Source organism: Macrobrachium rosenbergii, chromosome 53 (assembly GCF_040412425.1).
Source record: "Macrobrachium rosenbergii isolate ZJJX-2024 chromosome 53, ASM4041242v1, whole genome shotgun sequence".
Classification (NCBI taxonomy): domain Eukaryota; kingdom Metazoa; phylum Arthropoda; class Malacostraca; order Decapoda; family Palaemonidae; genus Macrobrachium; species Macrobrachium rosenbergii.
The window spans coordinates 24,268,860-24,286,419 of NC_089793.1; the positions used below are offsets into that span (position 1 = coordinate 24,268,860).

The 17,560-nt window shown below is 36.6% G+C and overlaps 1 protein-coding gene across 8 annotated transcripts in view; it reads right to left on the bottom strand.

Annotated features, from left to right (window-relative positions):
• ktub (Tub domain-containing protein ktub) overlaps positions 1–17,560 on the bottom strand; it is a 506,836-nt gene that overhangs the window by 13,075 nt on the left and 476,201 nt on the right. The gene's annotated exons all lie outside the window — the stretch shown is intronic.

Below are 17,560 nucleotides of genomic sequence, written 5' to 3' on the forward strand. Positions count from 1 at the left end.
CTAGACCAAACATGACAAAATATATCGAAAATATATTTTGAAAAATTAAATGAAAAATAAAGGGTTAATGTAATGTACACGGGCGCAAACTCCATTCTTAATTATAATGTCTTACCATCATACTTCAGCAAACATTTTCTAACGATCACAACCACTACTGTTTCAAGCTTCCTCTTATAACGGATTTCACTGGAACTCTGATCCAAAACGTATTAAAGGTATTTTGTCAACTGTAACCCATGCGAAACACCTCATACGAAAATCGGAATTAAACAAATTACCTTGTAAACAGCGATCCAAAACTGCTTTGACCATCATGTTAAGGATACTCGACTAAACTCTTCTCCTCTGCCTTTGATACATAGTCTTAACACCTTTTATTTCACCACACACAAATAAAGTCCATTTCCCCGGTACTGTAAAACGCCAGAATCATTTGTTTTAAACATAATGAACATCGAAATAGAACTGATGTCAATTTCATACAGCTGAGTAAGCTGGAGGAGATTCAACAGTACAGGCCACTTGCTTCATCCAAGGATAAAGGAGAATGCGAGGAAGGAAACTTTGTAACTCCTCCATGTTTAGAAGAAATTCGCCGGAACTGACAATAAAATTGTATTTCATAAGGCAGGCTGTTACACAACGGTTGGCTTTGATTAAACCGGTGTAACAGTCTGTATTTCCCCCTGTTCGAAATTCCCCCAGGGGGAAATATGGCCCAGGATATATTTCCCCCAGCGGGAATTTCGTCCCAGGATAATATTCCCCCCTCTGGCCCAAGATTCCCCCAACCGCACTATTGTTATAAAGAGCACGGTTGAGCTATATATGGCAGCGACGTGTAGCAACGACAGCCTTCCCTGCCACACAGGATCATTTTCATCACGACTAAACTACCTCTTGGGGGTCATTATCTTTGTTACTTACCGTCTTTTGTTTATGTGTATACGGAAATCCCCAACGGGCTTGTACTAAACACGCCGCAAAGGTGGATACATGTATGGGGGGAGAAATGACCTAGAGGGGGGAAAAATATCCTAGGACCAAAATTACCCCCGGGGGAAAAACAGCCTGGGCTGTTATTCTCGGGGGGAAGTCAATCCCAGGCTAATTTTTCCGGGGGGAATTTCAGTCAGGGAGGAATAATTTCCTGCTACACCGGCTCGTGCATGTGATAAGTTGGAACCAGATACCTGGTGTAGACCTGTTGACTCGGACCGACGCACCTAAAAACACTATCCGTTTCTCATGCTCTTCAACCGTGAGTTCAAGTCTCTGCCTTCTTTACTGTTACTGTTATACACCTTTTTCTCCTAGGGTCCTATCCCACCGAAGGCGCTCTGGGACCTGCTAACTCAATTCACCATACACATAATAATGCAGACACAGTCTGAGATTTTTTTTCTTTCATTATTCAACGTACTCTATATTAATATTCAAATCCAATCTGTTGGGCACTCAGAAAAAAGAAGTCTTTCATTTTTTCCTGAACGACTTTATATTTTCAGTCTTCCTGATATCGAGTGTACTTGTAGGCGTATAGTCTTGGAGCGGCAAGATTTTTTGGGATATACTCTGATAAGAGCGTAAAATCCAAATATAGTTAAAAAAAAAGATATATAAACTAACTGCAATGAGGAAATTATTAAAAAACTATAAAACAACACGCAACGTCTGAACGACGCCAACTGGAACACTAAAACCACCTGTTGCTGCTCAGACGGTGGCAGAGGAGGACGAGCTTACAAACACAAACAAAAACCATACGTAAAGATAAAATTACATGAACGATTAAAAAGGAATAAAGAGGAAAGTAAACCAATATCCTAAGAATCGCGTGTTTTTCAAACATTTACAGGGATGCGTATAAACCTAAAAAAATGACAAAGGTAGTGGAGGCACTGGGGAAAAAATAGTACGATAGACCGACACTGCGTGCAAAGACGTCACTCTGCGTCCTGAAGGAAACCATAGAAACCGGAGGACGCATTGTGTTCGTTCGCTCGTTCCCACGATTCCTAATGACAAATAAAAGTGTCATTTAATAGGCCTATAATTCCATTAGCTGGGTGTTCCTTACGTTAACTCAAATTTTCATTACGCAGACAACACTAAAAAGATCATGGACAAACCATCAACATACTGTAACAAGTATTTTTAAGGAAATATTAAAGGACTTAAAATTACCTGGCGCTACAATTACAGGGGTGGCTGGCGCAAGAGATGGAATGGAATGGAAAACTGGAAAAGACGAAGATAGGAATAATGGGTGAAAAATAGTTGCCATGGTAACTAGTAGCTAAACAAGAAAGAGGAGGACATTCTTACTCTTAGGCCATAGCAGAATCTCGCATTATTGTGTGGGTAGACTTTTCCTCTTATTTCACTACTACTACTTCCACTATTAACGATAATTCAGCAATAGAAATCCCAGTTAATGGTACCCTCATCCATTCATACACCTACCTCCCGATAGGCCTATATATTTATCCAAATATGTCTCCTAATCCCATATTCTTACTAACCAATTCATTCACTTATTTCAAAAGTAAATGCCAACGGGGGAGGCGAACCACTACCCTTCTCTAGCGCAGACCCGAAGATGATAAAAGAAAGGGAAAGGATTGTGCTTAGTTATAAAAAATCAATCAACCCTTCACTCTCTTGGAGAACGTTAACTTAAGAGTTTGGAAGAGCAGAGGCAAGCGAAAAATTCCAGAGTCTGGCAGCCTGGGAAACAACCTATACTGAGCAATCTTGGTGTTACCAATGTTTAGAGTAAACGTGGGAAGACATGGCCTGACAGGTGTTCTAAATCCTGTATCTATTAAAGCAAAACTTCTCTCTCTCTCTCTCTCTCTCTCTCTCTCTCTCTCTCTCTCTCTCTCTCTCTCTCTCTCTCTCTCTCTCTATATATATATATATATATGTATATATATACACACATATATATAATGTAGTATATATGTATATGCATGTATGTATATATACACACACACACACACACACACACACACACACACACACACATATATATATATATATATATATATATATATATATATATATATATATATATATATATATCGAGTGCAAGTAATAAAACCATGTGTTACGGACACGTGACTGTCAGGTATATTCTCCCGTGGGCAATCGCATATAGTCATAAAAAACACTTAGATTTTATATCAAAGCTTCATGAGATTAACTTCGGTAAATATTCATGGCATTTATGGAAATAACAGTCCTATGTTAAGCAGCCATATTATAACTGAACTTCCCCATATCCCATTGAGAGGTATCACAGTAACAAAAAATATGTTTATGGCAATATATACAACCTTTGCAACTCTTAAGTAAAGTTATGACCGCATGAATAAATAAATAAAAAAATCTAGGCTAATATAATACGATACAGATCAATACCATAGAGATTACTAATACCGTAATCCTTCGTAGTTTATAAACCTGGATTTTTCCTGATTATTTAATTTAAGGTAAAACTGAAGACTACTACCGTGCCCTTTTGTCTTGGTAAAGCAAAATGGGAGCCGCGTTTAGTATTAGCCCCTCGGGGACGAATGTAAAAACATATACACAAAGGACAGTAAATATCACAAACAAACAAATGCCTTAAACATAAACAAAAGGCAAAAATATTCCGGTCGGCGACTGGCGGGAACCAGACCGGGGTAGTAGTCTTCAGTTTTACCCAATTTAAACCAAGTATGCACACGCTATCAGTTAAATCCGTGGCTTAAAGTTTTAAAATAATTCCACGTTACAAAGATAAACACTAAGGGTTACTTTCTACTAAATCTGTTATCAAAATCGAAGTGTTACTCAAAGAAAACGATATATTCTCCATTTTCTTTCACACAATATGATGCATGACTATTACTTTTCATTCACGCATTTCATATGTTAAGCATAATTGGGGGTACCGTGTTACATTTAAAATTCTACAAAAAATAAAGAGAATATTTTCATTATGGTAATCCTACAGTTTATGGGTCCAAATTCACTACTCCCTTGTGTGCGTTTGTTTAAGTTTTCTTTCCTGTTTTCAGTTTCTTCTTTCGGCAGATCTGCAAATAGAAGTATATTTGCTAAAAAATGAGCAGTTTATCTGCTTACAGCAGCAGAGATTGTAAAAATACAATGGGAATAAAGCTCAGCACCTCACACGAATAGTGGAGTGAGCGCTTAGGAACCAGGAACCAGGTAGGAACCTGGACGGGCTCTTGCTCTTCAGCAGCCACTTCTGGTAATCCTACAGTTTAGGGCTCCAAATTCACTGCATTACGTAAAGCCAAGATCAGCACACAGATTTATCAAATATTTATTGAATCACGGAAAACAATGAAAAAAATTATCAGTTTGTCTGCTCACAAAAGCAGAGGTTGTAAAAAAAAAAAGGGGGACTAAAGGGGGAACGTAAATAAACAAAAACATGTCTTAGGCGATACGGACACACAGAATTTTGGGAAAATCATAAATCTCTGCTTTTGTGAGCAGATAAACTTCTAATTTTTCAGATTTATCAAAAAGTGGCTGCTGAAGAGCAAGAGCCCGTGCCAGGGTCCTACCTGGCACTCACTCCACAAACACAGGTACGGGCTCAATACACTATTCGCGTGAGGTACAGTGCTTTATTCCCTTTGCTTTTTTTATAATCTCTGCTTTTGTAAACAGATAAAGTGCTCATTTATTTTGGCAAATATACTTCTGTTTGCAGATATGTCGAAGGAAGAAACTGAAAACAGGAAAGGAAACTTAAACAAGCGCACACATGGGAGCAATGAATTTGGACCCCTAAACTGTAGGATTACCATATATACATATACATAAGTGTGTGTTTGTATATGTATATGTATATATATATATATATATATATATATATATATATATATATATATATATATATATATATATATATATATATGTATATATATTAGTCGCTAATGCTAATAGGAAATATAGAAAGATGAGGTCAGTTATCAGAAAAGACAAAAATAAATTAACAAATTAATAAATAAATAGACAAAATTGTTAAGCAAATTATTCAAACACAAGGAGGAGAATTTAGATAATTTTTTAGACAAACCTTGCCAAATGCTCACAAACATCAAGACCGCTGTATTTCCAAGTCGTTGTCGGTCTACCCAGAAACTGATACTCCTGAAAGGGTGGCTTTTCCCGTTCCGCCGAGCACCGCGGTTTTGCGAACAAGTGGGCCGTTCTAAAAGGTTCTGTTCCTTTGTGTTATATCAAAGGCGGGAGAATAAAAAAAAATAGGAAGACACACTACACAGAGCGGCGTTTTTGCACTGGTGGATAAGCTGATACCCTGCGCAGGCAACAGCGTTTTCAAAGATATTTGTATCTACGGTCCCGTATACATGGCAGCAGTTTAGGGATTACATCAAAGGTTTAAATTTTAAGATAGGCATTGCACTATGCAAAGGAATACATGATATATGCACGCATGCAAGAATCTGTATACACACACACAAAACCTTGATAGTTGGTGCTATACGGTAGTTGCGTAAATTTTTTTATATTCCTGGTAGCGATTATAAAAAAACTTTTGCTGTTCTCAATGAACATCTGTTACAATACCATGATACTTCAACTTCTTGCCTTTATTCAAAATGGCTTCTATTTCATACACATATACGGGCGGACATACAAACAGGATTCCTTTATACACTAGATATGGGTTTCTCCTCCTGGAGTCCAGTATGCAATTAGATATATGACCATCGTTAAAAAAGGACATTTTCTATTCATCCCAAGAACCTGTCATTTATGCCAGTTATATCAATGCTGTGAATTTATGAAAATCTATAAACATCTCATAAACATCTCATAACCGTATGAGTCACTGAAACTGTGGAGAAATCCACAATGGTATCAGTGCACATATATAGTAAAAATATATACAAAACGAATGTTGTGGTTGTCATTTTGGTGTAATCTTTCAGCTTCAGCTATAAGTAATCTATCTGTTCTTCCAATAAGTGGTCTCCTCTTTCTGTATTTCCCATTACCTTCTGTTACTTCTTTCGAATGAACACCATGATACTCTTTGGAAGCTTCAATTTCAAGTCAATGGCCCATGCAGCGGGCTTGCTCCATATGAATAAGGTTGATCTTCTGAATAATAATAATAATAATAATAATAATAATAATAATAATAATAATAATAATAATAATAATATACAGTGATAAAGCAACATTAGCAATATATGGCTATCACTGTTTAAATATGTTTTAAAGGCACTCGAATGTAATGCTGTTATGTTCAACACCACCAGAACTGATAATTAATTTCTGGAACTCAAAGCTAATTAAAATTCTGTTTTTGGGTTCAGGGCGGAGATGAAATGGGGAAATTGTAATTTTTTTTAATGTAGTTGCACAAAGAGGGGAAATGTTACTTTTTTTTAATATAGTTGCAGAAAAGAAGGTAAATGTTGATTTTTTTAATGTAGTTGCACAAAGAGGGAAAATGTTAATTTTTTTAAATGTAGCTGCACAAAGAGGGAAAATGTTAATTTTTTTAATGTAGTTACACAAAGAGGGAAAATGTTAATTTTTTAATGTAGTTGCACAAAGAAGGGAAAATGTTAATTTTTTTTAATGTAGCTGCACAAAGCGGGAAAATGTTAATTTTTTTAATGTAGTTGCACAAAGAGGGGAAAATGTTAATTTTTTAATGTAGTTACCCAAAGGGGGAAAATGTTAATTTTTTTAATGTAGAGGGAAAATGTTAATTTTTTAAAATGTAGTTGCACAAGGAGGGAAAATGTTAATTTTTAATGTAGTTGCACGAAGAGGGAAAATGTTAATTTTTTAAAATGTAGCTGCACAATGAGGGAAAATGTTAATTTTTTAAATGTAGTTACACAAAAAGGGAAAATGTTAATTCTTTTTACTGTAGTTGCACAAAGAGGGAAAATGTTAATTTTTTTAATGCAGTTACACAAAGAGTGAAAAAGTAAATTTTTTTAATGTGGTTGCACAAAGAGGGAAAATGTTAATTTTTTAATGTAGTTGCACAAAGAGGGGGGAAAGTGTTAATTTTTTTAATGTGGTTGCACAAAGAGGGAAAATGTTAATGTTTTAAATGCAGTTGCACAAAGAGGGAAAATGTTAATTTTTAATGTAGTGCACAAAGAGAGGAAAAAATAATGCTAGGAATATTCCTGAGTGCTACAAAGAAAAAACTCTGAAAACCCTCTCGATTTCAAGATATGGATCAACCTCCTCTTTCACGGATAGGCTTGTCTTGCCTTCCAATCTTCTCCACAGTTGCTCATTCCTCCGGCCTCTCCTTTAAAAAATTGCGACATAGATACAAAAGATGCAACATATTCCTTGAGAAATATGAAGCCCCCTCCCCCACCCCATAAAACGTAATAATAAAAATGCATCTGAGAGCATCAAATGGCAGAAAAGAAGTGTCTTATCTCTCTCCTTTATGAAGTTACGAAGCGTCGCACTGCAGGCTGCCAGTATGATCTGCCCTTCTCTCTCTCTCTCTCTCTCTCTCTCTCTCTCTCTCTCTCTCTCTCTCTCTCTCTCTCTCTCTCGCACACACACACACAATGTCAGCTGAGAACAAACATGAATGACGTATTCGCCTCCGTTACACTTGCCGCTACATAAAAAAAAATGACATGCCACAAAGCGCATCGCTTTCCGCTTTGATAGACTTTAGTTTTTGGGAGAGTTATACAATCCTGCTCTCCGTCTCATCTTCATTCTTTCTATTCCTTGTTGTTGACACTCAAAGATAAAAGCATTGTTTGTCAACAGATTATTCTGAAAATTTGCTATTACACGGGTTGGCGTCCCCACCCTGACATTTGTCTAACGTTCTCGGAATACATTTCAAAATGCTACGGGAGTTTATTGCTTCAACACACGTTTATTTGTGTAAACGATGCTTCTCTCAGTTTCGGAAAATACGAGAGGGTGGAAAAAAATATGGAAGACAGAGTACAGTAAAAAGAGTGAAAGGAGTTGCAGCTGGGGCCCGAAGGGATGCTGCAAATAACCTTCATTAATGCCTACAGTGCACCGAGTGAAATGCACTGACGGCGCTATCCCCTACGAGGAAAATAATGGGCGGAAAACAGCTAGGCATATGTCAGATTTCTCTTCAGGTAAAATCTATGCACCAAATCCCTTTAACTGTGCAGGAGTAAGTATGACAGCAACAATGAATAAACAAATGGACGACCTCCCTTCAGGCACATCTATACATGGTGGTCTAGTTTTGCAACAGTTTTATCGAAATCACTTTAACCACAGAGGAGGAGTTATGATAAAGCAGGCATGACAGACACGACGTCAGACACAGACAGATGGACGAAGAGGAAGACTGTCTCCCTTCAGCTGGAATATATTCTGACGGTCACCTCGACAATCAGAGATAGATTGTATTCACCTTTCTGAACATCTATCTATGCACGGTCTCCGCTGCACCAAGTCTGACTGGAAATCAACTGACCTTGCAAGATGAATATCGACGACAGGGTAAGTGCAACACGACCTCCTTTCATGAACATCTCTGCAAGATGCTCTAACTTCGTACCCAGTTTCTATAACTCTTGAACCGTGCTGCATGTGTTGTGATGACAAGGTAAGCGTAACAAGGCACATTAGCACAAAGATCTCCTTTCGTGTGTATGTATGTATGTATATGTATATATATATATATATATATATATATATATATATATATATATATATATATATAATATATGTGTGTATAATATATAGACACACATATACATACACACACACACACACACACACACATATATATATATATATATGTATGTATATATATATATATATATATATATATATATATATATATATATATATAAAATCCCCCATGGTTACATCATTTTTATATATTTCGAGGTGAAAGACAAGAACAGTGAAATTATAACAATTTCACTTTCCGGTCGAGGTCTTAAATATTCCGCGGCTGAACCCGAAATTAAATTGTTCCAAGCCAAGTTCTGAAACTAGGAGTTCCAACCGAAGATTTTACAGACAATATTTGTAGAAAATAAGTTTCTCTTCCGGAAAAACGGGAGGGAAAACTACGGAAGTTTCACCTAAGACGAATTACGAACGAGCGAGCGGTTGAAGTTTTCCGCGTTTTCAAAAAAAAAAAAAAAAAGGGTTCAAATAATACTCAAGAAGATGGTCCCACGAAAAAACGGGAGGGTATCCTTTCACATTAATTAAAAAAAAGACGTGGAGGGGGGAGATTTAAACAAAACCGATGTTGTTGCTAACGAATAATACTTATGACAACTATAAAAAACAAAATAAAAAAAATATAAGTCAACCAAAAACAATGTTCTTGATTTTTTATGAAAAACTTTTCTAATAAAAATTTCGTAAACAGTAATATTGCATTTCGGCAAGCAAAAGGCGTTTATTCATTTTCAAACTGAGTAACTTTCCATGCTACATATGTTCTAAATATCTTTTAATTTAATTTTGAGATTTCAAAATATCCTACGATCGTTCATAAACATAGGATCACAAATACACGAACAAGATTGAGAGAGAGAGAGAGAGAGAGAGAGAGACAAGAGCTTTCAAATATTGGTAAAATCAGGTAACTTGAGATGGCCAAAATTTATAATTTACAGTTATTTCACCAATCTGTGTGTGTGTGTGTGTGTGTGTGTGTGTGTGTGTGTGTGTGTGTGTGTGAGAGAGAGAGAGAGAGAGAGAGAGAGAGAGAGAGAGAGAGAGAGAGACAAGAGCTTTCAAATATTGGTAAAATCAGGTAACTTCGAGATGGCCAAAATTTATAATTTACAGTTATTTCACCAATCTGATGTGTGTGTGTGTGTGTGTGTGTGTGTGTGTGTGTGTGTGTGTGAGAGAGAGAGAGAGAGAGAGAGAGAGAGAGAGAGAGAGAGAGAGAGAGAGAGAGAGAGAGAGATAAATTTTCAGTTACTTCATCAGTTTTGTGTGTTTGTTACACAGAGAGAGCGAGAGAGAGAGAAAGATAGTTTAAAAATGACCCACATCATGAAAATCGTAAATATCATGATAGGTTTTTCGAGAGAGTCCTAAAATAAAATAGGATTTCTCTGGCCAAAATCCAGGAGAACCCCCCACCTGCCCCTACCCCACCCCCACACTGCCCCGAGTCTTATAGGGCCATTTCCTTCACAGAACCGAACAAAAAATATATATACATATAATGACCTTCGCCTCCTCATTAAAAACTTTCTTGGCTTCCTTACCCAAGATAAAAATATGAATATTCAGAAAAAAAATTTCAGAGCCGCTAGCAAATATCTTTCATAAATAAAGCATCATTGTTTTAAACTTTCAATGCTTAATAAAAAAAAAAGGAGATAGGCAGTATACAGAAACACTGGTTATTTTGTTTTGGACGCAGTTATTGTATTAAAAAACAGTTAAAAAACAACAGTGATTTATTATCTGAAAGGACGATTTTTTCTGAAGTAGGAGTGAACAGTTATACATTATTTAAGGTTATAGTTATTATATTTGATACCCGCTGTATTTGCAAACATGAGTTACTTGGGAGTTTCAGAGTTTCCTAACGATGTGTGTATTTAGTTTGTAGTCTATAAATATATATATATATATATATATATATATATATATATATATATATATATATATATATATATATATATACATATATATATATATATATATATATTTTATATATACATGTATATGTATATATATATGTGTATAAATATAAATTCATATTATCACAAACACATTAACATAAAGTAAGCTTACTCGCACGTGAACTAACAAAGACAGACAGACATACAGACAAACGCACACACGAGACAAAGTAGTAGTTGCAAACATAAAAGGGAACATAATCAGGGAAATACAGCAAGTCAAACACCACACTAACCGCCAGAGACCAGCCGGCCATCAAAATCTTCCATGACTTAATAGGATTCGGATATGACCAAGAACATGCGAGAGGGATGATCGCCAACATAAAACGCTGGAAAAAAAAATAGCGTGGTGTCACTTCTCTTCCTTCCGACATATTTTATGGAGGCTCCTCTCTCTCTCTCTCTCTCTCTCTCTCTCTCTCTCTCTCTCCCCCACCCCTACTATCAGTCCCCATCCCCTACCCGCCAACCGCCCCCCCAAAAAAAAAAAAAAACTCCACTCTGTCAGATTGAACTCTCCTCAGCGAGCACATTCGTATAAATGCTCATGGAGTCTAGTCTAGTCTAGTCTTGTCTCTCTCTCTCTCTCTCTCTCTCTCTCTCTCTCTCTCTCTCTCTCCCCCCTTTCCGAAAGCATTTATTTGTCAATATTTTGTTGCGGTCCGCATCTGCTTTGACTGCTTGTCTGTTGCGTCGGGTTTGTACAATGGAAAGCAGTCACTGATGCTGTGACAAGTATGAACATATTTTCTCCTCTCTCTCTCTCTCTCTCTCTCTCTCTCTCTCTCTCTCTCTCTCTCTTTACCTATTCTATAGTCTCAGGATCGAGCTTATTACGAGAAAAACAACACTGGTGGAAACATGATAAAGAAACAATTAACTAAGACACATAACTTCAAAAGAAGAGAAGAATGATACGTAAAATTTTCTATGGAGACTAGTGAGGTCTGTGACTGTTAATAATTCTTTTTTCAGAACCAACATAATTATTCTGAAGCCCAAGTTAAGAAGAAGTAGACACAGATTTACTCTGACAATATAGCTGGGAAAATAAATACTTTAACCTTTACTTCAAAAATCGGCGACAGTAAATTTCGTCTTGTTAAGCTCTCCTTAAGGAACGGCGTGAACGAAACTTTTAGACTGCGTCCTTGAAATTAAAGTTTATTTTGATAAAATTACGAGGTGCAAGTAAGTCATCTTTTTTTTTGTTGATGATGGTGGCAGCAACCATAGATACTAATTTATTAAAAAACGTTTCCATCTATGATATCTTATGCAGAAAACCAAAACTCGACGAAGTTCCACTTTACTCCATCAAAACCAAAACTCGACGAGATTCCACTTCACTCCATCAGAACCAAAAACTTGACGAGATTCCACTTTACTCCATCAAAACCAAAACTTGACGAGATTCCACTTTACTCCATCAAAACCAAAACTTGACGAGATTCCACTTTACTCCATCAAAACCAAAACTCGACGAGATTCCACTTTACTCCATCAAAACCAAAACTCGACGAGATTCCACTTTACTCCATCAAAACCAAAACTTGACGGGATTCCATTTTACTACATCAAAACCAAAACTTGACGAGATTCCACTTTACTCCATCAAAACCAAAACTCGACCAAATTCCCCTTTACTCCACCAAAATCAAAACTAGACGAAGTTCCACTTTACTCCATCAAAATCAAAACTCTACGAGATTCCACTTTACTCCATCAAAACCAAAACTCGACCAAGTTCCACTTTACTCCATCAAAACCAAAACTTGACCAAGTTCCACTTTACTCCATCAAAACCAAAACTCGACGAAGTTCCACTTTACTCCATCGAAACCAAAACTCGACGAAGTTCCACTTTACTCCATCAAAACCAAAACTCGACCAAGTTCCGCTTTACTCCATCAAAGCCAAAACTCGACGAAGTTCCCCTTTACTCCATCAAAACCAAAACTCGGCGAAGTTCCACTTTACTCCATCATAACCAAACTCGACGAAGTTTCACTTTACTCTATCAAAACCAAAACTCGACGGAGTTCCCCTTTACTCCATCAAAACCAAAACTCGACGAAGTTTTACTCCATCAAAACCAAAACTCGACCAAGTTCCATTTCGCTCCGTCAATACCGGCAGAGTTGAAAGTTCTCGCTTCTCCCTCTATCATTAACCTCGGGGTCAAAAGGTCACACCCACCATGAATATCGAGAGAAGCGAGATACTCCCTCCGGTACACACCATCAATTTCAGTCGAAGCGATTAATCCCTAACTGAGCCGAGCAGAGGACCATTTGGGACCGGTTGATAAGCGGCGAAGTTAATCCAGCGTATCATTGATGAAGCTTTGAACTTCTCGCTAATGAAGTGACATTCTTTGCTAGTGGATCAATCATCAATCGTTCGGAATGAAGCTTTAGCTTTAATGGGTTTAGCTTTTTAGGGGTGGTGCTGTAGAATAGAACAGTAACAGGAGGGAAACCTCGCAGTTGCACTATGGAACAATATTGTCAGGAGAGGGTGGATAGCAAGATGGAAGAAAGAAAATATGAACGGAGGTACAGTAAAAGGAATGAAAGGGGTTGCAGCTAGGGGCCGAAGGGGTCTGGTGGTGCAATCAGTAACGTCCTACCCTAGTGGAGGGATTCAGTTCCCACAAGGTCCTGGGTTCGATCCTTGGTGACAGAAGGGGGGACTGGAGACGTTCCCTTGAAACCCATTGTGCCTTTCAAACTATTTTCTTTTTTTATCAGTTTATTCATTTGCTAACTTATTTTTTCTTTTTGAATAAGTAATCTCATCGTTCTACATTTCCCATTACCTTGTGTTACTTCTTTCTAATGAACGTCATATTATTTGGAAGATTAAATTTCAAGTCAATGGCCCCTGTGGTGGGATTGTTCCATATGAATAGGGTTTCTATTCTGAATAATAATAATAATAATAATAATAATAATAATAATAATAATAATAATAATAATAATAATAATAATAATAATAATAATAATAATAATAATAATAATAATAATAATAATATTATTAATAAAAATAAAAATAATAATAATAATACAGAAAAGTTATATCCTAAGCCTTACAATAGATAACTTTGGTCAAACGAATTGAAATCCTTCTTTGACAAGGAGCCCTGAGTGCCTGAGTGTATATATATACTATATAAATATGTATATATGTGTGTATATACAGTATATATACACTCATTCCTTTTACTGTAAATCCGTTCATTTTCTCTTTATTCCAACTTTGTTTCCACCATCTCCTAACAACTGTTTCATAGTGGAACTGCGATGTTTTCCTCCTGGTACACTTTTAAAATTTTCTTTACTCTAAATTACCCTTTCAGCGCTGAATGACCTCATAGGTCCCACGCTTGGCTTTGGCATAAATTTTACATTCCCTTTTCCATTTCCATAAGACAAAAAAGTTAATAAGATTAAATAATAAAAAAAAACTGGAGACAAAACTGCGCAGGAGTTTTTGCGCAGTCTAAAAACGGAAAAAAGCAAAATTAACGAGAGAACAAAATCGCCCTGGATTTGTTCTACTTTTTTCCTTCTTCCATTAAGAGCGAACGAATCAAACGCTCGGCCTGAGCTCAATTGGGGATTCTCTTTTAAGCAGCTAAAGCGCTTTCACGCTGCTTTTCGATACATCCGCTATTCGGAGATACAAGGCGGGATTAGGCGCCATCCATCCCCTCCCACAAATTCAGATGGAAAGATACTGGGTGGGTGGGGGCGGGGGAGAAGGGAAGGTTTCGACGTGTTACACTTTGATCTTCACTTATTTCTAAAGTGGAATTGAACCGTGAGTAACTATAATTGTATAGCAAAATATAATAATAATAATAATAATAATAATAATTATAATAATAATAATAATAATAATAATAATTTTTTACGGATATGAAATCTCAATTCAGGCCCGTGAAGCAGTTAGAAAGGGGTTAGTGCCGTCGGTGCACCTCACGTGGTGCACCATGAGCATTACTGATACCCAGGCCCGAGACCGAGTCTCGGCCGAGCATCAGAATAACTTCACTTATCTTCATTTGGATCGAGGCTTAGTAGAGACAAACGTTTCCAAAATGTGAAAAAATCGAGAAAGGTAACATGGCGTTGTGGCTAACATATATTACTTATCACAAAAGGTATTTGCAGCTTTCCTTTGGCCTACAGCTGTATCCATTTTTAGCCTTTTACTTATCCGCCATTCTCCTTCCTTTCTTCGCGTCTCTATTATTTCCACCGTTAGATCCTTCTATCTCATCCCCTATATAATCTGGAGCTCTTCATATTGCTGTCCAACCACTCCAACGCCCTCTTTTCACTGTAGGGTTAAATGACCGTAAGTGCCCCAGCACTTGGCTTGACAGCCTACATTTCAAAGTCAAATAAAACCCTAATTAAGCGCAGATTGATTTTAAATTTGGAATCAATCCTTTCCAGGGATTCTGGTAATTTGGAGGATGGGGTGTGTGGGGAGGAGAGGAACACTGGCATTAATTACATTTTGTAATTTTTGTTCCTCCATAAGCGTATTATTCTCTGCAAATTCCGAACTCTATCTTCAAAACATTAGGAATTATTCAGCGTCAGTATTCTGACAATAATAATAATAATAATAATAATAATAATAATAATAATAATAATAATAATAATAATAATAATAACAACAACACATATAAGGTAAATAAGGAAACACAAACAAACTTTTCAGCACATCCTTTTAAAATGATAAAACTTCCAGCATCATAATCACCAAATAATCTGACATATATATATATATATATATATATATATATATATATATATATATATATATATATATATATATATATATATATATATATAAAGGTCTTTAGGTATAATTTCTCACAGCAAAAAAAAACTGATTAACACATGTATGGAAAATCTAATTACCCAGATTAAAATGGATAATTCTATCTTACAAATAATAACAATATAGTATTGGTTCTCAGAGATCAGATAGTATTGTTGATTATCAGAGATAAAATAGTACTAGTTCTCAGAGATCAGATAGTATTGTTGATTATCAGAGATAAAATAGTATTGGTTCTCAGAGATCAAATAGTATTGATTTTCAGAGATAAAATAGTATTGGTTCTCAGAGATCACATAGTATTGTTGATTATCAGAGATAAAATAGTATTGGTTCTCATATTGGTTCTCAGAGATCACACAGTATTGATTTTCAGAGATAAAATAGTATTGGTTCTCAGAGATCAAATAGTATTGATTTTCGGAGATAAAATGGTGTTAGTTCTCATGGATGGAATAGTATTATCTCTCAGAGACAAAATAGTATTAATTATAAAACGTATTTGCCAATGTGATTCTTGGAATGAACAGTAACGAAACAATAAAACTCGAAATAATAATATTAACAATAACATTCGCTGCAAAAGAAAAAAAAGTGATTCGCTCATAATTCTCCTTTGCACACAAAAACGAGGGGGGAAAAATGAGGCAATCTTTTACCAATAAAGGATTCTCGACGGTCAATCATTCTTTTCTCAGTCAAGAAGGGGTCACGAGTGGTATTGCCTTGTGGGTTGGGGCACACTGGGAGGAGGAGGAGGGAGGGGGTAGGGGAGGGAAGGGGAGGCAGGGGCGGGGAGAGGGGAGAGGGGGAGGGAGGTGGAAGGGGAGGGGAGGGGAGGAGAGGAAAGGAGGGGGAAGTAGGAAAGAGAGGGAAGGGATGAAGGGGAAAGGAAGTGAGGAGGGAGAGAGGGAATGAAGGGGATGGGGAGGGGGGAGTTGGGCAAGGCGGAGGGGGAGGAGGAGGGGAGAGGTGGGGAGTAGGGGAAAGGTGGGGGAGGGAGGGGGGGAGGAGATGGAGATGGAGAGGGAGAGGGAGAGGGAGGGAGAGGGAGGTGGAGAGGGGAAGAAGGGGGTTAGGAGGGATTACGGTACTATGCCAATAATTTCCAGCTCATGATGGATCAAGTTTCATCGTTAAATTCTGAAGAGAGAGAGAGAGAGAGAGAGAGAGAGAGAGAGAGAGAGAGAGAGAGAGAGCTAAGGGCCTTTTACGAGACCGTTATTTCGAGGATAAGGAGCCTCTTTTACTGAAGTCAGTAGTTATCAGGACTGCAGCCGTTTATGACTAAAGTTAGGGCTGTTATACTGAGGGACTTTTGTGTGTGAAAAGTGACCGTGGTTTATTGCAACGACCAGACGGGACTCAGAAGCGGTATTAGCCATAACTATCATGAGTTTGCTATGGATGTATGTATTTATTTATGTGTATATGTGTGTATATATATGTGTGTATATATATTTTATATGTGTATATATATACATACATACATATATATATGTATATATATACACACGCACCTATATATGTATACACATACAAATATGCACTACACCATTATCGAAGTTCTTCCTTAAAAGACATATATATTCTTAATTTGAGTTCAGGGGAAATATATTTAACAAACAGGAATACTGCTGAAAGCGCATTATAGGAACTCATGAAATTATAAGAGAAAATTAAAGATATAAGTAGTAACCAGTATCTAACAAAGAATTTATCTGTATTCTTGACAATAGAAGAGAACAAGAGAATGCTTTTGTTCATTGAGGTGGTATGGCAGATTGATTCTATATTATATATGTGTGTGTGTCTGTGCGAGTGTGTGTTTGTGTATATGTATGTATATATATATATATATATATATATATATATATATATATATATATATATATATATATATATATATATATATATATACACACACACTCACTAAACACACATATATATTATATAGAATCAATCTTTCCTTTATAAAA